The sequence below is a fragment of the Eubalaena glacialis genome, chromosome 4 (assembly GCF_028564815.1).
Source record: "Eubalaena glacialis isolate mEubGla1 chromosome 4, mEubGla1.1.hap2.+ XY, whole genome shotgun sequence".
In the NCBI taxonomy this organism is placed as follows: domain Eukaryota; kingdom Metazoa; phylum Chordata; class Mammalia; order Artiodactyla; family Balaenidae; genus Eubalaena; species Eubalaena glacialis.
The window spans coordinates 65,869,775-65,879,241 of record NC_083719.1 but is presented as its reverse complement, the minus strand read 5'-3'; the positions used below and the strand labels follow the sequence as shown (position 1 = coordinate 65,879,241).

General features: G+C 37.0%; 1 pseudogene; it reads right to left on the bottom strand.

Moving 5' to 3' along the window:
* Positions 1-8,107: 8,107 nt before the first annotated feature.
* On the bottom strand, positions 8,108-8,760 carry LOC133090529 (large ribosomal subunit protein uL18-like; annotated as a pseudogene).
* Positions 8,761-9,467: the final 707 nt, after the last annotated feature.

Here is a 9,467-nt window from a genome sequence, read left to right as displayed (position 1 = left end):
AGAAAAAGTGAATGTCTCATTTGGGCTCTTTAACATGTATTCCGAGAGAGCATTTGTGTATATGAGGCATCTAATAACGCAGTCACCCTACAAAGCCAAGCTAGTACTAAAAAAACCTTTACATTACAAGTGGAAACAATGATTTTCAAAAGTCAAGGGAAGGAATACAGCTAATCTTCATTGTGTACACTAAAAATAGAAGCTAGTATAATGATACATGTTTATCCCCTTTTAATAGCAGTTAAAGCTAAACCTTTGCTAAGAGGCCAGTTGGGTAGCACAACACCCACTTAATACCCTAGAGGTTCAAACTTTCAATTCCCTTGACCGATTACTGTGTTCACCTTGGCTTAAATTATTGATTTATTTAAAGGCAATTTTGAAACAGCTGCAACATTCCATTCTTGCATTATTAACACAGAACATACCACCATTTTTTTTTTTTTTTTTTTAATTTGGCCCTACCGTGTGGTGTGCGGGATCCTAGTTCCCCGACCAGGGATTGAACCTCAGCCCCAGCAGTAAAGCACCAGGTCCTAACCACTGGACCACCAGGGAATTCCCCATACCACCATTTTTATTTTAGAATGATAAACTACTTAAAACATGTTGGCAACTATGGAAAATAATATAGCAAAACACAAAGTAGCCACCATCCAGAGTTAGTGAATTTTAACAATTTGCTATATTTGCTTTAGTTTTATTTTTGTTTCAGAGATAAAGTATCACTTATTTATTTGTTTCCTGGAGGTTTCTCCAAGATCCTACATTGATTCCTTCCTTCCCAGCAGTAACTACTGTCCTGAATTTGGAGTTTATCAGACCAACATATATTTCATATATTATTACTATTTAGTTATCTGTTCATAAATATGATACCATTTAATTTTGCTTGTTTTTAAGCTTTATATAAGCTATGTGTAAATTATATTTCACCTATTATTCTGTAACTTGCTTTCTTTCAACTCAAAAGAGTTGAAAGATGCATGAAGCTCTCATTCATTTCTTTTAAATTTGTGGTGTATCTTTTGTTTACATGGATTCATTTATCTTTTCCTAAATGTTAATGAACATTTAGGTTATTTCCTTTTTTTTCTTTTTTGGCAACAAGTAACAGCAATCTTGTGTGTGTATTCCCATGTATAGGTGAAAAATTTCTCTGGAGTAAGTAGATGCGGAACTGTTGTGTCATGGAGTACCCCTGTCCTCACAATTACCAATTGATCCAGTCAATGGATCAATTTATACTCCCAGTGTTCTGCACCCCTGCAAAACTGGATATTGTCAGATTTCAATTTCTCAGCTTTCTATTTTATAAGCTTTTTACTTTAAACTTTTATGCAAAAATGTAAACATATTTAAAAAGTAGAAAGATAATATAATGAACTTTGATGTTCATTTCATACAGCTTCAACAATGGTCAACTGATGGTTAGTCTTGTTTCAGGCATGCACCCACCCCCTATACACCTACCCCATTTCCACCATTAGGTATTTTGGAGCAAATCACTGACAGAATATTATTTCATATGTAACTATTTCAGCCTGTGTCTCTAAAATAGGAGGATTCTTTAAAAATAACTACAAAATCATTATCATACCTAAAAAATTAATGAAAACTTTTAATATTATATATCCAATTCTTGTTCAAGTTTTCCCAATTGTATTGTATATCTTTAGTTTGTCTATTTGAATCAGGATCCAAATAAGATCTAAATATTACAATTGATTGATGTGTGATCTCTTAATTTATATGTCCCCCTCTCCTATTTATTTATTTACTTCCACAATTTGTTTTTTTTTAAGAAACAGTGTTATCTGTCTTATAGAGTTTCCTATAGTTTGGATTTTGCTGAATGTATCCTTGGGTGTCCTTTAACAATTTCTTCTTTGCAATCTATATCCTTTAAATTGGCAGTCAGGTCTCGAATCTTGATCAGCTTAATTGTTTTTGGTAATAATACTTCGTGTGTGCTGGTTTATACCTTTCAGGTTCGATTTGGAGGCAATAGTATTTCATATGCGGCAGTGTGTACTGTATAAACTATCTTTTCCTATTTTCTGTATTCCTAATGCTCTGTTATTTGTGGCCTTGCTGACTGGGGAGAGGCTGCCCCTCCCAGCGTTAGCCAATCCTTAGAGATAGCAAAGGACTTTCATATATACACCAGCCAGTTCAGAGCCCAGACTCCGAACCACCTCCTCTATCTGGCCCTCACATTCCAGGAGGCAAGATCCCTGCTTACCAGGGCCAGGTACCGGACAACTAAAGATGACCCCTAGAGACCAGAGCCTGCCAACATTCAAACTAGCCAATCCTAAACTGTTTCTCTTGCTTTTCTTTGCTTTCCCACCAGAAAACACAATGAAGTCCGTGGGCCATGCTTTCCCCTTGTCCCTTCTGCCTCCTGACCAAATCTGGTGCTCCCCAACATGACCCCGAGTGCATGGCATGCCCCCTCCTCTTGGGACATGTAAGTATCAATAATAAAATTCTTCTTTCAATGCCTTAAGCCTCTCCATGTCCTCACTCAGTCACCTCTATGTGTAAAAATCCCACAGGTACATTTTGAGACATGTACTTCTATTAGAAAGCAAGCCATGTCATTTATTTATTGATTGATTGATTGCTTGCTTTCGGGGATGTTAGTAATCATTGCCGAGATTAATTATTTCCGCAAGGGTTACAAAGTGGTGATATTCTAATTCTGTCATTCCTTCTTCATTTATTAGCTGAAAACTTTTTATAAAAATTAATTCTCATCACCTATTTGGATCACTTGAGTTATTGTTTTTATTGGAAAGTCAGGAAAAATGCTTGATTCTTTACCTTTATATACTAGTTGGCAAAATGACTTGGTTCTGTAGCGTCCCCTAAAAATGATGAGTGAGGTGTGTTATGGTGGTTATTGTTGTGTAGTATCACTGTGATCTCAAGGACATATACATATTTACTTCAATCATTTTTACTGTCATTCTTATTGATACTCAGATTATCTTTGGTCTGTGGGAACCTCTTTAAGTTGGCTCCTAAATACTTCTGTCATGATTTTAGTAGTTTTGAGAGCTTCCTTGCTTTGGAGATGACAAGATATTTTAGATCATCTTATAAATTATTACCTCAAACCTAGAATCAGCTATTTCTCTAAGGAGCCCGGGTTCATTTTAGTAGGAAATTATATTTGGAGACCATAATATAGAAACTAGGATTGCACATGTATCAATTTATGTATTGTTTTTTCATTCTTGTTTCAATACTTTATCATCTTAACTTCTATAGCTTAAAGCCCTGAAATTTTTAGGACAAGTCCTTCTACCTTTTTCTTTTTTGAAAATTTTTTTCAATAGATTTGGCCTTTATAAACTTATATGTAAATTTCAGAATCATCTTATTAAGTTTCACCAAAAAATTTTAAATTTTGGGAGGAATTTTATTGACTTTATAAATGAATTTTGGGATAAATGATGTTTTTATATTATTGCATCTTATTTATGAATATGGCATATTGTTCCTTATAATTAGATATTTTATATCTTTCATAGATACTTTGTCATCTTCTATATGAAGTTCTTACTTATATTTTCTTATATTTACTTTATAGTATTTGTGTCCATTGTGAATTTTGTTCTATTACATACATATGATATGTGCACTTCTCTGTACAAATAATATACTTTGTTAAATGGGATTTAAAGGAAAGAAAAATCTGGCAATCAACTTGAGAGTGTATGAATATAAGTAAAAATTGGTCAAATAAATATTTCTCAAAGGGACAAAGCTGAAAAAAAATTGATATTGGACTGCCCAGTCCATGGGAAACAAACTGAGGCGTTGTAGTACAGGGTCAAATAAGATGACACACTGATGATAAATGAATGAAACAGGGTGGTTGTAAAAAGCATGGTCTATCTTTACTCTGCCTACCTTTGATAGAGGTAGGGTATAGAGAAATGTTTCTCCACTAGAAGAGAAAAAGAACAATGCAGAGTGATAAACGTTATGCAAGTCATGGGAGGTGGCAGGGCTGTGGACAGTGGGAGGGCAGGGAGATTCAGCTACCTCTCTGCTGCAGTCAATTATTGCTCTGCAGGAATGTGAGCCTAGTGTAGCCTGATCGTCTGAATTTCCAAAAGAAACCAGAAATTCAGATTTTTGTGAATTCTCCTGAATTGTAAGTTTTGACAACTAATTCAAATGTCTTAAGAACACTGACTGTATAAAGTACAAATACAGGCTCTTAATGGTTGAGAGCCACCCCATTCTGACCCCTGGATTAGAGATTTTCTAAATAATATAAGCTTTAAAATTTAATATTTGGATGGTTGGAGTAAGTCAGTTAGTGGAGAAGAGGGAAGTAAAGTCCACTTGTAGGGCATTGAAAGATTAACTTGGGGTGGAGGGATTTCTTCAAACCACAAGTTCCCCTTTCCTACCCCACTAGCAATTCTGATACTCTCCAGTAGGCGGCACCTATCCTCCTATTTTAGGATCTCTCCCACTGCTTATGATGGGAATGTGCTGCTCTCCTTACATTATGTTGGGATATGAAAAAGGTGGAGCAGGTGATCATATAAGCACAGACTTTGAAATCTGGAAGAAATCTTGGAAGGAACTGGTCCTACCCCAGGCTATGTAGGTGAGAAAGTTAAGTCTTAACAGAAACTGAGTGACTTCTTCAAGGGCACAAGTGAGTTAGTGGCATCTGCTGGTTTTTTGTTTTTTGTTTTTTTTTTTTTTGGCCATGCCACACGGCTTGTGGGATCTTAGCTCCTCGACCAGGGATTGAACCCGGGCCCTTGGCAGTGAGAGTGCGGAGTCCTAACCACTGGACCACCAGGGAATTCCCGGCATCTGCTGATTTTTTAAGTTTCTTATCAAGTCAGGTTTTGTGCTGCTGCGTACAGCCAGCCGAGCTAGTCATGAGACTGCATGAATATCTCAAGACCCAAGGAAATGCTAGGCTTTTCTCTATGCATAATGAGGGTTTAATTAGATTTAATTATTTATAATTACTCAACTAGAGATTGAACATACTATATTCTCTTCACCATGCTTGAATAAGAATCTGAAAGTTCAGTGAAGTCAGTAATTGAATAAGAATGCAGGGTCTTGAATGTGTAGTAATTACACAGTAGTTTCTTGCCATAGTTTCCAACACTGCTGATGGAGTTTGCATGGAGATAATTCCCTCATCATTGTAACTCTAGGTAAAATTATCATTTTTTAACTATAATCTTACAAAAACTGCTATATGTGTGTCTTGTGTGTGTGTGTGTGTATATATAAATATATATATACATATATATATACACACACACATATATATATAACACAAATGTTGAAGTTTTTAAACAATCAGCATAAGGAATAGTAGAATGTAAGCTTCTTTATGACCAAAAAATAATTAAATGCCGTCTGATTTCTTGCTTTAATTTCAGACAAATACTAATAGTAGTATATGTTATCATTTATTAAGTCCTACTATGTGTCAGAATTGACGCTAAATCCTTTGCAAATTCTCTCACTTGATCTTTTTAACAAGCCTATGAGGCAGCTAGTTTTACAGATGAAGAACCTGAGTCTTAAGTGATTAAGTATGAGCTTAGACTTGACCCAAGCCCTCTGACTTCAGAGCCTGTATTATTAATCTCCTCACTGCACTGCCTACCTAAACAGATGCTTCAAATGACATTAGCATCATCTAAAATTCTAACAGAGTTCACTCATCATAGTCTCCTCTGGGGTTAAAGAGAGTTTACGAGCACTGTTTGTTCTTCACATTTCCTTTGCAAGTTCTGAGACTTGATTTCCTCAGAGCAACATCTGACTGGTGGCATTGCTCAAACTTCTGGCTTGTATTTCTCTTAGCACGTACTCCATCAAATGTAGTTTGAAGCGAGACCCCTAACAAGGAAAGTGAAAACACCCAAGAAAGTAATGTTGTCAAAATGAATAAATCCTATAACAGACTTGTTGTGAGCATTAGTGAGGAGATTATCTGACAATGGGCCACAAATTTAGATCCCAATTAGACACATGATGTGCAATGGTTGCCTATAAAATGTGAACATGTTGTTGATATTTTAAAATTCTGAATTTAAGCCTGTTGCTTAATGAGAAAGAGCTGTTGTATGATGTCAAGCAGAGTCATATAGCACTTATGAGGAATCATATCTTCACTTGATTTTCTCTATGGAAGTAAAATTAATCTGTGAGCAATTAGGTATTGGGATGAAAACTGTTTCCTGTTTTCTCAGATAATAGAAATTTAAGTAAGGGCAATTGGCAGTGGTTTACTCTCCTAGGCAGTAGAACAGATTGCTAGACAGGGAACCAGGAAACTCCTTGACATGCAAACTCTTCTAAACCTCGGCCGGTCACTAGTATTTGCCCCCCTCCACCTTGAAGAGTCCACATCCACTTTAGTGGCTTATCCATGGAAAGAACAGCGTCATAAGTTTTTGGCCCCATAGTTTTTTGGGAGTTTTGTTTTATTTCTTTTAGAAAGTTCATTTGCATTCTCTAGGTTGTGGTACACACTTTCCAGTTTTCTACACTCCCCATCATTCCCTATTATATTAATCCTAGCTGCTTCACTCATTCACTCTTTCCCTGTCCATTGAGACATTTAAATTTGCAACCCTATTTTATGACCTAATGGAGAGTGACACATATGTAAAGAAATGGAATAATGGGATTGTGTTTCATCATTCTACAATTTATTTAGGGTTGGAGACACACCATTGTATTTTCAGAACACTAGAGTTATTATGAGTTTTCTGACTTCACAGTCAGTCCAGTCCCAGAGAGAAACCCAAAAGGATGGATACTTTTACAAAAGAACGATTAGATATCCTTTTGTATGTTTTACATACATATCAATGCTGGGCAAAATGCAGTGGAATGATAGCCACTGAGCAAAGTCTTTAGCACTAAAGGGCGCACATGGCAGGATTCTTGTTAAAAGACCAAAAAGCTGTTATAAAGCGACACAAACACTATTACTAATTCCATGTTCTCCTCATATCCCCAGTGCATTGTGCTGTATAATCCATCTCTCTCACCATAATGCAGAAAACTGGTACTAGCACGGTTATCTGTGACCCTTGGCACTTAGTATTACAATGGATTAGTATCACATTTAATATTTATGGAGTAAAGGTATCATTCTTAAGTGGTTAAAATTGTCCACATGGCATAAAACAATGCTAGATAATGACTAAAAGAGGAATTTTGTAAATGTTTCTTTACTCTTTAGTTTCTGCCTGAATAGGAAATTTTTAACTTGATAAAGTTTCAAAATATTATTGGTGCAAAATGTACTGAATAGGCAACGTATTGGGGGAATTCAGAAGAAAGTTCATCCATACACTTGGAATCCAGAATTCTAAGTTATTGTGGCTGTGACTGGCAAGCCTTACAGGTTTTCTCGGCCAATCCCACTGTTTTATAGGTGTGAAGACAGGGTTCTAGAGAGGCTGCACTAAGCCTGTGTCAAATAATTCTTAGAGGCAAAAGCTTGATGAGAATGCCAGTGTCCAGTTCTTTCCACAACATTAAATTTTTTTTTCTTTCTAAATTTTATGGACTTGTTGAAGTCAAAGGAATCACTCTATTCACATCACCTTTTAATCCCATATCCAGACTATAATCTATGAACACGTTCACTTAAATAAGATCACAGTTTGCTATTAAACTCCAGGTCTCTCTTCTGCACCGCTCTTCCTTGCCAGCAAGTCTGTCATAGATAGGATTTCTCTCAAGGGTTCCCCAAAGAGGTGATTTGGGGAGCCAACTGACAGAGGGCCAGAGCCCTGAGGTAATCAACTCCCATTCATATATAGTTACATATATGTTTTTATTAAAATGACAGTTTGAGGCCCAGCCCAAGTATCGGCTTTTCACTGACCTCATTTAGGGTGAGGAGAAAATGAATTATTGCTAAGATTCAGAAGTTGTCACAATTCATGTCCTGTAATGGTGCTCTGGTGACAACAATTGATTGCCTCATGGGTCTATAGCCTAGGAAGCCCTCTTTAAAATGTGCCCCATAGAGATATTCTAGACCAGATGGTAATCGATCAGACTTGATCAGATTGTTTTTGTTTTAGGAATTTGAGAGAGTTATGCTTAACAGGTCTGGAGTTATGCTGTTCTTAATGTATAGAGAAAATGGTTTCTTATAAACTCCTTTATCTTCTTTCCTGATGTGCTTACAAAGTGCTTCTGCATTAGATTCTTTGCTTTCTCAACCATAACCCAGGAATCATTTGGTGCTGTAAGGGTTGAATCTGCATCCATCCACAGCTCCCTCAGAGCCCCAAAAGGTTTGTTTCCGGGGATCATTCTGGTGAGGCTTGTACCCAAGCAGCTTGCAAAGGCACCAGGTTGGTCTTGACTACATTTACCTTGTATTCGTCTTTGCCTGCCTCCACTTGACCTTCATAGATTGTATCCACACCAAACAGATTAAGAAGTAGTGCTGGCCCACAGCAGGCATGCAGGACCCAAAACCATGTGCCACAGCACTATTTGTCAGGGGAAACTTCACACTTTACTTTGGAGATTCATGTGCACAAACCCTTCTCAAATGCCCTCTCTGTTGGTAACACGACCATCCTGTATTTGGATGTGTTTACTCTTATCTTGGATCGCCAAGCATTTCTGAGCATAATAATCAGTTCTCCCCTCTCATCTTCTCCTATATTGTACTCGCAGGTAGGTTTTATGCTTGACAGATTGTACAAACATCATCTGGCTGAACAGATACTCATGTTAGCAGCTTGGCACAGATCTGCAGGTTTAGCAGCACTCTGTGGGGTAAAGTGTTACTAGATGGGTTTTGTTTTTGTTTTTGTTTTTTTGAGTAGCGGAGTTTTAAAGTAGCAGGAAATTTTAACCAAAATCTTGCTACAGCAGCTTACAAGTCCCATTGCCTGTACCCCAGTGTCCTGGTGACATTCAGAGACTCTTCTCTTTAATTACAAGCAGATAGAAAGACTGGAATATCATGGTTGATAAAGTAAGTAATGTGGCAAATAATTCAGAGAATTATAGCTCATTTTCTAAGACAGGACAGAGACAGGAAATCACCCTGAGAGAGAGAGAGAAAGAGAGAGAGAGCCCTCTTTTTTTTTTTTTTTTTGCCTTGGAATGTTCACCATCGATCTATTTCTTTTTTAGTGTATTGGAGTGACCTTGCCCTAATGCTTTCTCTTTTTGATCACTCTTCAGCAATAAACCAGAAATAGGAAACCACCACTAGGTTCCAGTGGGAGCTGGATGTCAAATCCACAAAGCTGAACTTCAAAGTATTTTAACAGATTAAAAAATAGAAGACCACAGAGACCACATGGGCCACAGAAAGGAAAGAAGCTTGTTTACGAGGACAATGCAATTTATAGTCAAGTGAATGACGTATCTGGGATAGAATTGTGCCGGAAACAGCCAGGAACACTTCTGGCAGT